This window comes from Triticum aestivum, chromosome 7A (genome assembly GCF_018294505.1).
Source record: "Triticum aestivum cultivar Chinese Spring chromosome 7A, IWGSC CS RefSeq v2.1, whole genome shotgun sequence".
Taxonomy (NCBI): Eukaryota; Viridiplantae; Streptophyta; class Magnoliopsida; order Poales; family Poaceae; genus Triticum; species Triticum aestivum.
Genome location: NC_057812.1, coordinates 104631520 through 104644811, shown reverse-complemented (window position 1 = coordinate 104644811; position 13292 = coordinate 104631520). Strand labels below are relative to the sequence as shown.

The following is a 13292-nucleotide window of genomic DNA, read 5'->3' as shown; positions in this document are numbered from 1 at the left end:
TTACCTATTGTGCATGAGGGCTATGTTATGGGTGAAGAAACTGCTAGAGATTTTCTTGCTTGCAATGATAGGAGTGATCTTAAGAAATTACTAGAAAAAATGCCCGTGCGTTGCAACGGGTGAAAACAATCTAATATGTGCTCACTAATGTGAAAATAGTTTGCAAAATAATCTAATTTTATACAGCAAAAACAATTTTCTTAACTGGTTGAGCACAGATGCCAAGTGTAAAAAAGCATTTCACAGAATAACCAATTGATCAGTTGGTATCCTTATTGTTACAGATCATTACAGCAATACCTTTGGTCACCATTTATAAACAAAGACCAAAACAGATTCTCCAATGACAGAAAAACTTCTTAAATGTTGCTATTTATAAAGAACGGAAGTTGGTTATGTACTGATGAACTGGTAGCATGTTATACCTCCACCGCAAACTTTTTTGCCTTCAATACGTCCGCAGAATGTAATCCGACATTGTATCCCCTAAATCTGAAGGATTGTCACTGTATTAGTAATCTGCAAGAGCACAGCTTGCCAGATTTATCAATTGAAGGGTTATCCAACAATAAAATCCTGTTATCACAAAAGAACACAAGGTACATAATAGAGTGGAGCACCCATTTATTAAAATAAAACCATGCCAAACTTTAATAAAGTGTACAAATGTGGCCATGTCTTTGAGAGCGACTTCGATGAAAATCAGGGGCTCGACTGGTCTTAACAAAGACAATAAGATCACTCAGACCAAGATACTAACAGACCTAAAACTATCATCTAGAAAACTGTTTTTTGAGAACCTTCAACAGTGGGGGAACCCACCACTGACCTTTGTATTAGATTAGAGCGTCAAAGATACAGTACAATATTTACATAGAGAATTTAGCAGGGGAGGGGGTGGAGAGGTCAGCCAAAAGAGGGTCTAGCAGCTCTCTCTTTCCATATACTCCATGCTGCCACCAGAAACACTTCCATGAACATATGTCCAGTCTAGCTTCTTTTTGCTGCGTGCAACAATTCCAATTTGTTATTCAGATCAGGCCATCTAACACAAAGTTTCTCCCAACATGACTTACTGAACGGGCGTTTGAAAAATAGATGTCCGAGACAAGACCAAGCAGCAGCATAAGACTGGTATCCTGCAATATTAAGGCAACATTTGACCATTTGAAGGAAAAAATGGATGCTGATTGCAAATGGATATATGGGTAAAATACTATAACAACAACAACAACAACAACAACAACAACAACAACAACAACAACAACAACAACAACAACAACAACAACAACAACAACAACAACAACAACAACAACAACAACAACAACAACAACAACAACAACAACAACAACAACAACAACAACAACAACAACAACAACAACAACAACAACAACAACAACAACAACAACAACAACAACAACAACAACAACAACAACAACAACAACAACAACAACAACAACAACAACAACAACAACAACAACAACAACAACAACAACAACAACAACAACAACAACAACAACAACAACAACAACAACAACAACAACAACAACAACAACAACAACAACAACAACAACAACAACAACAATAGCAGTAGTGAAGCTTTACCTTTTGATCAACTATGGACAAGCACAAATAGACCTTACTGATAATTTGAAATATAGTAATGAACAAACGTAGGCAGTTTCAGCACAGGATGTGATCTAGCCCAGGCTGATTCGCCAACACGAAACCACTAACGAATTTCAAATTTCATTCTATCATGCTAACGCTTTGACCGGAGATGACATTATAATAGAGGAAATCATGAACGGAGGCAGGGGCGGAGCCAGGCTGGCCGCGTGCCCCGGGCCGCCTTCAAGCATTTCTCCTGGATTTGGGCCTCACGTATTAGGTAGCAGTACATTCACCAAAGGAGTTGGGCCTCACGCCCCGGGCCCAGGCCCTGGGGGCCTGGGGCCTATCTCCGCCCTTGAACGGAGGAACCTAATAGTAGCATAGGTTTGATGGGGGATACGGTGAATAATCTAAGCAAACAGCAATGCAAACTCCAAGAAAGGGATCCACTGCTTACCGGGGATGAAGTTGCCGCAGCGTAGCCTTGCTCTGCTCCGGTGCTTAGGGGTGGTGGTGGCTGTGGAAGGTTGGAATAGCTCAGAGCTGGGCAATTGGTCAATGAAGAGTTGACTACCTGGACCTGTATACACCTAAAATACATCTGCACAAGAGCTCGTATGCTCATGCTAATTAATCGCCTAAATTCACTTGTTGGACCAGATGGATACTCTGTTGATTCATCCGCTCTGAGATAGATGGATCGGATCCCTGGATTTACTTAAGAGCATCTGGCATGGATGAGTGGGTTGCTCAACTCCACTATCTAAAGAATCTACTCCAGCACCCGGCGGGCCTCAGTTCTCCGCCGCTCCATCTCACGATAATGCATGGCCTCGGCCTCGACATCTACAGCAGCAACACGCGATTGAGATCGACCGGCTATGGGATTTGACGACTGGGGCGACACCGGCCACCTCCTGCAACCGGCCGACAACAGAGAAACAGCCCATGCGTGCGTACGCCGGTACGGCAAAGGGCGGCGGCGCGGCCGCTCACCTGGATCCGTATGCCCCATCGTTCCGCACGTCCAGCCCGTCCGCCGCTGCCCTGTGTAGACTTCACTTGATCTGACCGAGCGGGAGAACCACCTAGCACCCGCACACTCGGTTACCCGCGTCGATCCGGAGATAGGGGTAGGTGTGGCGGCGGGGTAGGCGGTGGCGACGCGCGGCGGCGGGACGTGGCAGGAGGTGCGACGACTGTGGAAGGACGTGGGTGAAGGTCGAGAAACTGGAGATCAGATCGGGAGACACTGCCGTTTAATTTTTTTTCTTTCTCTCGCATGTACCGGTTTGTGTTGACTTTTTATGAGGAGTGCGGGTTGAATAGCTAAAAACCATAGGAACCTTTGTGTAAAAACGCTGCGACGGTGAATCTGGAGACTCAATCCGTGCTTTATTATTAGGGAGAGATTAGCTTAGCTGAAACAAAAAACTCTGAATGCTAGAATGAAATATGATCCTGCTTATGCTACTTCACCTATCTTTGTTACTGACAAGGATTATGATTTCTCTGTTGATCCTGAGATAATTACTTTAGTTGAATCTGATCCTTTTTATGGCTATGAATCTGAAACTGTTGTGGCACATCTTACTAAATTAAATGATATAGCCACCCTGTTCGCTAATGATGAGAAAACTCGCTACTCTTATATCCTTAAGATATTCCTGTTCTCATTAAAGGGTGATGCTAAGATATGGTTTAATTCTCTTGATCCTGGTTGTGTGCGTAGTCCCCAGGATATGATTTATTACTTCTCTGCTAAATATTTCCCCGCTCATAAGAAACAAGTTGCTTTAACGGAAATATATAATTTTGTGCAAATTGAAGAAGAGAGTCTCCCACAAGCTTAGGGGAGGCTTCTCCAATTACTTAATGATTTGCCTGATCATCCTCTTAAGAAAAATGAAATACTTGATATCTTTTATAATGGACTAACCGATGCTTCCAGAGACCACCTGGATAGTTGTGTTGGTAGTGTTTTCAGGGAAAGAACACCAGATGAAGCTGAAATTCTATTGAATAATATGTTGACCAATGAAAATAAATGGAAACTTACTAAGCCAACTCCGAAGAAAAGGGGTATTCTATTTCTCAGTCCTGAAGATATGCAATAGGCAAAGAAATCTATGAAGGAAAAAGGTATAAAAGCTGAAGATGTTAAGAATTTACCTCCTGTTGAAGAAATACATGGTCTTAATTTATCGCCTGTTGAAGAAATACATGGTCTTAATCCATCACCTATTGAAGAAACACATGGTCTTGATAACCCGACACAGGTAGTAAAGGTAAATTCTCTCTATAGATATGATAAAGCTGAAATCCCATTTACTAAGTTTGCTAGCCCATGCTTGGATGAGTTTGATGACTTTACAGTTAAACAAGAAAACTTCAATGCTTATTTTGGTAGAGAATTAAAATGCAATGCTGATATGCTTGAACACTTGGGTGATTATATGGCTAATGTTAAAGGTGAACTTAAACTTATTAGTAAACATGCTTCTATGGTTACCACTCAAGTAGAACAAGTACTCAAAGCTTAGAATGATTTGCTCAATGAATTGAATAGTAAGAAAAATGATAATGTTGTTAGAGTTATGACTAGAGGTGGTCAAATGACTCAGGAACCTTTGTATCCAGAGGGCCATCCTAAGAGAATTGAGCAAGATTCTCAAAGAAATAATATTGATGCACCTAGTCCTTCTAAGCGGAAGAAAAAGAAAATGATAGGACTTTGCATGCTTCTAGTGAACCTGTTGTAGACACACCCGAGAATCATAATGATATTTCTATTTCTGATGTTGAAACACAATCTGGTAATGAGCATGAACCTAGTGATAATGTTAATAATAATGTTCATGTTGATGCTCAACCTAGCGATGATAATGATGTAGAGATTGAACCTGCTGTTGATCTTGATAACCCACAATCAAAGAATCAACGTTATGATAAGAGAGACTTTGTTGCTAGGAAGCACGGTAAAGAACGAGAACCATGGGTTTAGAAACTCATTCCTTTTCCTCCTAAACCATCCAAGAAAAAGGATGATGAGGATTTTGAGCGCTTTGCTAAAATGATTAGACCTATCTTCTTGCGTATGTGTTTGACTGATATGCTTAAAATGAATCCTTATGCTAAGTATATGAAAGAAATTGTTACAAATAAAAGAAAGATACCGGAAGCTAAAATTTCCACCATGCTTACTAATTATAATTTTAAGGGTGGAATACCAAAGAAACTTGGAGAACCAGGAGTACCAACTATACCATGCTCCATTAAAAGAAACTATATTAAAACTGCTTTATGTGATCTTGGAGCCGGTGTTAGTGTTACGCCTCTATCTTTATATCGTAGACTTGATTTGAATAAGTTGACACCTACTGAAATATCTTTGCAAATGGCTGATAAATCAACTGCTATACCTGTCGGTATTTGTGAGGATGTGCCTGTTGTGGTTGCAAACGTTACTATTTTAATGGACTTTGTTATTCTTGATATTCCCGAGGACGATAGTATGTCTATTATTCTTGGAAGACCCTTTTTGAATACTGCAGGGGCTGTTATTGATTGCACCAAAGGCAATGTCACTTTTCATGTTAATGGCAATGAGCATACGATACACTTTCCGAGGAAACAACGTCAAGTTCATAGTATAAACACTATTGGAAAAATTCCATCGATTATTTTTGGAGGTTTTGAATTTCCTCTTCCTACTGTCATGAAGAAATATGATATTCTTATTGTTGGGGATGTGCATATCCCCGTTGAGCTAACCTAGCGTTATTCAAAAATTCTCCGGTTCCATGTTATTCGGAATGAGTTTGTTAACAAGACCTGATCAACCTTGTTAGTGGATTCCTTTTGATGAGCATGAGATGGATGAATTTAGAAAACACAACTCTCTGTACCCTCTTTTTACTTTCTATTATCTATATTGAATAAAGCAAAAATAGTAATTTTTGTCTGTTTTCTGAATTATCCATGCAATAAAAAATACCCCGAAAATAAAAGTTCTCCAAATGCCCTGAAATTTAAATATGATTTTTTCTGGAATATTTGAGAATATCTGGCACTGAGAACACAGCAGGGGGAGCAAGCACGTGACCACGAGGGTGGAGGGTGCGCCTGATACGTCCATTTTGCATCATGCTTTTATATCGATATTTATTGCATTATGGGCTGTTATTACACATTATGTCACAATACTTATGCCTACTCTCTCTTATTTTATAAGGTTTACATAAAGAGGGAGAATGCCGGCAGCTGGGATTCTGGGCTAGAAAAGGAGCAAATATTAGAGACCTATTCTACACAGCTCCAAAAGTCCTGAAACTTCACGGAAGATGTTTTCCAAATATATAAAAAATACTGAGAGTAAGAACTTCACCAGGGGGGGGCCCACCCTGCCCACGAGGGTGGGGGGCGCGCCCTATCCCCCTGGGCACGCCCCCTACCTCGTGGGCCCCCTGGTGGCCCTCCGGTGGCCATCTTATGCTATATGGAGTCTTTCGATGGGAAAAATCATAAGCCATCTTCTCGGACGAAACTCCACCGCCACGAGGCAGAACCATGGCGGAACCAATCTAGGGCTCTAGCAGAGCTGTTCTGCCGGGGAAACTTCCCTCCTGGAGGGGGAAATCATCGACATCGTCATCACCAATGCTCCTCTCATTGGGAGAGGGCAATCTCCATCAACATCTTCATCAGCACCATCTCATCTCAAAACCCTAGTTCATCTCTTGTATTCAATTCTTGTCTCCCAAGTCCGGGATTGGTGCTAGTAGGTTGCTACTAGTGTTAATTACTCCTTGTAGTTGATGCTAGTTGGTTTAATTGGTGGAATATCATATGTTCAGATCCTATATGCATATTAATACCCCTCTAATTATGAACATGTTTATGCTTTGTGAGTAGTTACTTTTGTTCCTGAGGACATGGGAGAAGTCTTGCTATTAGTAGTCATGTGAATTTGGTATTCGTTCGATATTTTTATGAGATGTATGTTGTCTCTCCTCTAGTGGTGTTATGTGAACATTGACTACATGACACTTCACCATTATTAGGGCCTAGAGGAAGGCATTGGGAAGTAATAAGTAGATGATGGGTTGCTAGAGTGACAGAAGCTTAAACCCTAGTTTATGTGTTGCTTCGTAAGGGGCTGATTTGGATCCATATGTTTCATGCTATGGTTAGGTTTATGTAACGCCCCGGATATAACTTTCCCAAATTGTACTCCAACTCTTGCCGTTTCCAGCGTTAAGTTATATTTATTCCTTGGGTTCGGGTCTTTGTCTCCGTGTGGTGTTGTCTTTGTCATGCATCCCATATCATGTCATCATGTGCATTGCATTTGCATACGTGTTCGTCTTATGCATTCGAGCATTTTTCCCGTTGTCCGTTTTGCATTCCGGCGCTTCGTTCTCCTCCGGTGGTCATTTCTACCTTTCTTTCGTGTGTGAGGATTAAACATTTCCAGATTGGACCGAGACTTGCCAAGCGGCCTTGGTTTACTACCGGTAGACCGCCTGTCAAGTTTCGTGCCATTTGGACTTCGTTTGATACTCCAGCGGTTAACCGAGGGACCGAAAAGGCCTCGTGTGTGTTGCAGCCCAACACCCCTCCAATTTGGCCCAAAACCCACCAAACTCTACTCCATGTCCTAGAGCGTTCGATCACGATCGTGTGGCCGAAAACCGCACCTCATTTGGACTCTCCTAGCTCCACTTATGCCTATAAATAGACCCCCCCCCCGTTTTCGGATCTTCTCCTCCCACGAAACCCTAAAAATCAGATCCGCCGCACAACGGACGTGTCCGGCCGCGCCGGACTTTGTCCGCTCCGCCGCCCGTGCCAACCCCTTGCCGCCACGTGGCGCTTCCGCCGCCAGCCGCCGCCGAGGCCCGGGAGCCCGCGCCTAGCCCTCCCGGCCCGGTCGCCCCGCGAGCCGCCCCCGCGCCCCACGCCTCCATCCGCCGCCGCCTCTCCCATCTCCTGTGCCGCCGCCGCCGCGGGCCACCCCGCGAGCCCGAGCCGGAGCTTGCCGGGCCACCGCCGCCCTTCGCCGCCATCGCCGCCTCCGGTCGCCACAGCCGTCGCCGCGCGTCACTGCGCCGGCCGCCGCCGACCCCGCCGTCCGGTAGCCCCTCGCCGGCGCCGACTTTCTTCTCGCCGGAGCCCTGCAACCTCGCCGGAGAGCTTCGGTGAACAGTGCCACCGACGCCTCGGTTTCCGTGCAACCCTAGATCTGGGGTTGTTTTTTCTCTAAGTCTTTAAATTTTTAGCCCAAGTTGCTCTATTTGAGGCTCCGTAACTTTGCACCCGTAGCTCCGATTCATGCATATAGTATATCAAAATGTTTGCCTCGAGGAGTACATCATTCCATTCCATTGCATCATTTTCATTTGAGTGCATCTTGATGCCCGAAATGCTGTTAGAAGGAGGCTTCGTGAGTTAATTGTCAGATCTGCTAGTTCATCTTAGACTTTTGTCATTTTTGCCATGATTATTGTGTGCATGCTATGCCTGTGAGTCCTTCATATGTTTTGTTAAGGATTTTGTCTTATTTTCAGAGGAGCAACCCATGCATTTTGTGATGTGTGTGGTGACTTGTGCAAGATTGCAAAGTGAGGCACCCGGTAAATCTGTTTTCAGGGACTTAGTAGTTTTCACAAAGTCTGGGATTATTTAGTTCATGATGCCATATGTTCAGCTTGTTTCCTAGTGATCCGTGCCTCTTTTGAGTATAATCAGTAAAGGAGTTTTGTTAATCATGTTATGCTCTATCCATCCATGTCTTTGTTTGCAATTATGGAGCCCCCTAGCTTAAGTCAATCGAGCTCTACTTTTGCTTCGTGGTGAATATGGGCAGATCGTCAACTTGTTTGCGATTTTGCCGATGCTATTGTAGTTGATCCGTGCATGCTATGCCTTTGTTCTTGCCATGTATAGCTAGCATTTTGTGTCTTCTTAATGGATGTATGCTTGCCTTGCCATGACTTGCACCGTGGTGAGTGCATCGAGCTCGTTTACATGCCTTCGTGAGTTATATTTCAGCATGTCTCAGTTTTCACTAAGTCTGAAAACTGATTATGTTTTTGCTATGTTCGTGTGCTTGTTAGTATATTTTGTGATTCCTTTTGGCCCCAGGTCACTAAGCGATTTTTGTTAAGCTTGTTTAGTAGCTCCATGCCATGTCTTTCTTTGTCATGTTCAGGTCCTGTAGCATGTTGTTTTGATGCTCCGAAGAGGGCTTCATGATCTGAAATTTCAGACAAGTGTTAATTTCACTAAGTCTGAGATCTGTTTTGCATTTGCGTTTTTGCCATGCTTGTTTGAACCTCATAATGGATGATTTGGCCGTAGCTCAGTGCTAGACTTTTGTTAAGCATCTTGTGTGCATCCCTACCATGTATTTTGTTCTCATGTTTGGTGGCTGTAGCATGTTCATCTCATTGCATTTAGATGCCTACTTGCTGTAAATCGCAGACCGGTGTCAATTTTGAATCGCTTGCCATTTCCAAACCGTAACTCCGATTCCGGCGTTCTTTATATCGTTTTCAAGCGATTTCATCTCATCTTTCCAGTGGCACCCTTGGAATTCCAAGTTGAGGCCAGGTTCATGCATTTCCTGTCATATCTTGCATTTTGCATCCCGCATCGCATCCCGCATAGCATATCATCATTGCATCATATCGCTTGATCCTTGCACGTGGTTGATTGTATCCTTGTTGCTTGTTTGTCTTGTTTGGGTAGAGCCGGGAGACGAGTTCGCTACGAGGAGCCCGTTGAGTTTGCTTGTGAGGATCCAGTCAACTCTGACAACTGTGCAGGCAAGATGATCATACCCTCGAAATCACTACTATCTTTGCTATGCTAGTTTGCTCGCTCTTTGCTATGCCAATGCTACGATGCCTACCACTTTGCTTGTCAGCCTCCCAAATTGCCATGTCAAACCTCTAACCCACCATTGTCCTAGCAAACCGTTGATTGGCTATGTTACCGCTTTGCTCAGCCCCTCTTATAGCGTTGCTAGTTGCAGGTGAAGATTGGAGGCCGTTCCTTGTTGGAACATCTTTTATTTACTTGTTGGGATATCATTATATTGCTATGTTATCTTAATGCATCTATATACTTGGTAAAGGGTGGAAGGCTCGGCCTCTCGCCTAGTGTTTTGTTCCACTCTTGCCGCCCTAGTTTCCGTCATATCGGTGTTATGTTCCCGGATTTTGCGTTCCTTACGCGGTTGGGTTATAATGGGAACCCCTTGATATTTCGCCTTGATTAAAGCTTTTCCAGCAATGCCCAACATTGGTTTTACCATTCGCCACCTAGCCTTTTCTTTCCCTTGGGTTCTGCAGACTCAAGGGTCATCTTATTTTAACCCCCCCGGGCCAGTGCTCCTCTGAGTGTTGGTCCACCTGTCAACTACCGGTGGCCACCAGGGGCAACTCTGGGCTGGCCCACCCGTACCTAGGACAATCTGAGTGTGCCCTGAGAAAGAGATATGTGCAGCTCCTATCGGGATTTGTCGGCACATTCGGGCGGTGTTGCTGGTCTTGTTTTAACCTGTCGAAGTGTCTTTAGTTACCGAGATACCGAGTTTGATCGGAACGTCTTGGGAGGAGGTCTATTCCTTCGTTGACCGTGAGAGCTTGTCATGGGCTAAGTTGGGACTCCCCTGCAGGGATTGAACTTTCGAAAGTCGTGCCCGCAGTTATGGGCAGATGGGAATTTGTTAATGTCCGGTTGTAGATAACTTGAACCTTAATTAATTAAAATGAATCAACTGAGTGTGTTACCGTGATGGCCTCTTCTCAGCAGAGTCCGGGAAGTGGACACGGTGTTGGAGTAATGCTTGTGCAGGTTGTTCCTCTAGTTTTTCACGCTCGCGCTTTGCCTCCTCTTCTCGCTCTCTTTTGCGAATAAGTTAGCCACCATATATGCTAGTCGCTTGCTGCAGCTCCACATATATTTGCCTTTCCTTTCCTATAAGCTCAAATAGTCTTGATCGCGAGGGTGCGAGATTGCTGAGTCCCTGTGGCTCACAGATTACTATAACTCCAGATGCAGGTCCAGGTGATTTCGCTCCAGGTGACGAGTACGAGCTCAAGTGGGAGTTCGATGAGGACTCTCAGCATTACTATGTTTCTTTTCCCGACGATCAGTAGTGGTGCCTAGTTGGGGGTGATTGGGACCGTGTCGCATGTTGGGTTATTTTCTATTTTGGCGCCGTAGTCGGGCCATGAGTGTTTGGATGATGTATGTTATTTATGTACTTGATTGACGTGGCGAGTGTAAGCCAACTATGTTCTCCCCTTTATTATTCATATTACATGGGATGTTGTGAAGATTGCCTAACTTGCGACATATGCCTTCAATGCGATTATGTCTCTAAGTCGTGCCTCGACACGTGGGAGCTATAGTCGCATCGAGGGTGTTACAAGTTGGTAATCAGAGCCTTCCCCGACCTTAGGAGCCCCATTGCTTGATCGTTTTTAGCGGCCGAGTTGTGTCTAGGAAAATGTTTTGAGTCATTTAGGAATTATATATCGGAGAGTTTAGGAATTCTTTTTACTTCCCAGTCTCCTCATCGCTCTGGTAAGGCATCCTGACGTAGAGTTTTGACTCTTCTCTTCTCAAATTTCACTAAAAAAATTTAGGATCACGCGAGTATCTTGGAATCGTTCCGATGGTTTATGATGAGAACATTGTCTTGGTGCCTCCTGTCAGGGGTTTAGTGGAAGTGTCCCGGGGAGTTGAGCTCTGAGGTGTTGTCATCATAATTTTATCGTTGCAATTCTGGAATACCTGAGTTAGTTCGCCGACATCGAAAATCTCTTTTATGCAGTTCGTTGGTGAGATAACCTCGACGCCACCCAGTACTGGGGCGGGAGTTCGGGAGTATCGCCATAACTTGTATAACGGATGCTTTTCGAAGGTTGAGGTAGATGGTTTCCGAAGGTTTCTTGGTTATGTGTTGAAGGATGGATACAGCTGGATGTAGGATTTGCTAGTTTGGGTGAGATATTATGCTTCCCCTGTATCCCCAACACCTGATTGCATAACCGGAAAGGTTCGGGAGTTTCATAGGTGGGAATTCTAGTAGCTCTAGTTCTTCTTCCACGGATATTGGTTTGAGATTGGGATTTCTTACCGATTATTCGTTCTTGATCCGTACCTTGTTGATTTATTTCTCTACCTTAATTCTACGTGGCTTCTCAATTTATGGATATGTGACCATTTCAAGAGGAATGCATTCGTTCATTTTGTTCGGATGTGAAGACTATATGTTGCAATTTTCATTCCGTTGGATTCAGCTTCAATATTTATCTGTCAATGTGCTAATGGTGGTCAACCTCTTCAGGATGGCTCCTCCAACGCGCACGACTCCGAATCCTGATCCGCCACCACCTCCACCTCCTCCAGAGGCATGGCAAGCTGTGATGGCCGCAACCAATGCAAACACACAGCTGATCATGCAAATTCTTCAAGAGCGCAATCAAGGCAGTCAAGGGAATCAAGGCAGCAATCAGAGTCACTTTGCTACACTCAACCAGTTCCTTGCTAACGGGCCAAAGACTTTCAGCAATTGTGTTGAGGCAACCGATGCTGACGATTGGCTTGTGGATCTGTGTAAGCATTTCGAGTGCAGTAACGTCAGGCCTGAGGACTTTGTCAAGTTCGCTTCCTTCCAACTCAAAGATCAAGCTGCAGAATGGTTCCAGCAGTACAAGGATTCCAGAGGTGGACGTGTTATCACTTGGGATGATTTCCGTCGAGATTTCCGAGCTCATCATATTCCGCAGAGCGTGGTTGAAAGCAAGCGTGAGGAATTCCGCAATCTGAAGCAAGGCTCTTTGTCTGTCTATGACTACAACAAGTTGTTCCAGAAGCTTGCCCGCTTTGCCAAGCAGGACGTGCCTGATGAGAAGAGCATGATATATCAGTTCAGGGGTGGTCTCAGAGAAGATATTCAGCTCGCTCTTGTTCTCTTTGAGCCCTTGAGGTACGATGAGTTCTACAACATGGCACTGAAGCAAGAGGCTGCTCAGTTGAGGTGTGATGCTTCCAGGAAGCGAGTCAGAGATGTTACTCCTTCTTCCTCTACTCAAGTGGCCAAGCAGCAGAAGTTTTGGCTTCCTCCTCCTCCGTTCCGTCAGCCGTATCAGCAGAAGAGCAAAGGTGGCAGTGGTTCTTCCCACCCACCCAACCCTGGCTTTCAGAACAAGACTTCGTCTCAAGCTCCAAGATCGAGTGCTCCGTATCACCGTCCGCTTTCAGAGGTCACGTGCAACAAGTGCCAACAGAAGGGTCACTATGCCAACAAGTGTTTCAACCAGAGGCGTCTTCCTCCTCCTCCTCCTGTCAGATCGGCAAGTACAGCTGTGGTCAAGCATAACCCCAAGCATGCCAAGGTCAATTTGATGAATGCAGCTCAGGCAGAGGACTCGTCAGATGTGATCATGGGTAACCTTCCTGTTAATGATATTCCAGCTAAAGTTCTTTTTGACACTGGTGCATCGCATTGCTTCATCTCGAGACCGTTTACAAATAGGCATGAATTGGTTTCGCAAGTTTTGCCTAGTCCTTTAGCAGTTGTCTCTCCCGGTAAGCGCATGCAGGCTAACTCCATCGTTCCGGATGTTTCTATCACTTTGGGTGACTACAAGTTCTTGGCT

The 13292-nt window shown here is 44.5% G+C and overlaps 1 non-coding gene across 1 annotated transcript; it reads right to left on the bottom strand.

Moving 5' to 3' along the window:
* Positions 1-209: 209 nt before the first annotated feature.
* On the bottom strand, positions 210-298 carry LOC123155118 (small nucleolar RNA R24). The gene has a single exon (XR_006477235.1). It is a non-coding gene; the product is annotated as a small nucleolar RNA R24 (small nucleolar RNA).
* Between the last annotated feature and the right edge of the window lie 12994 nt (positions 299-13292).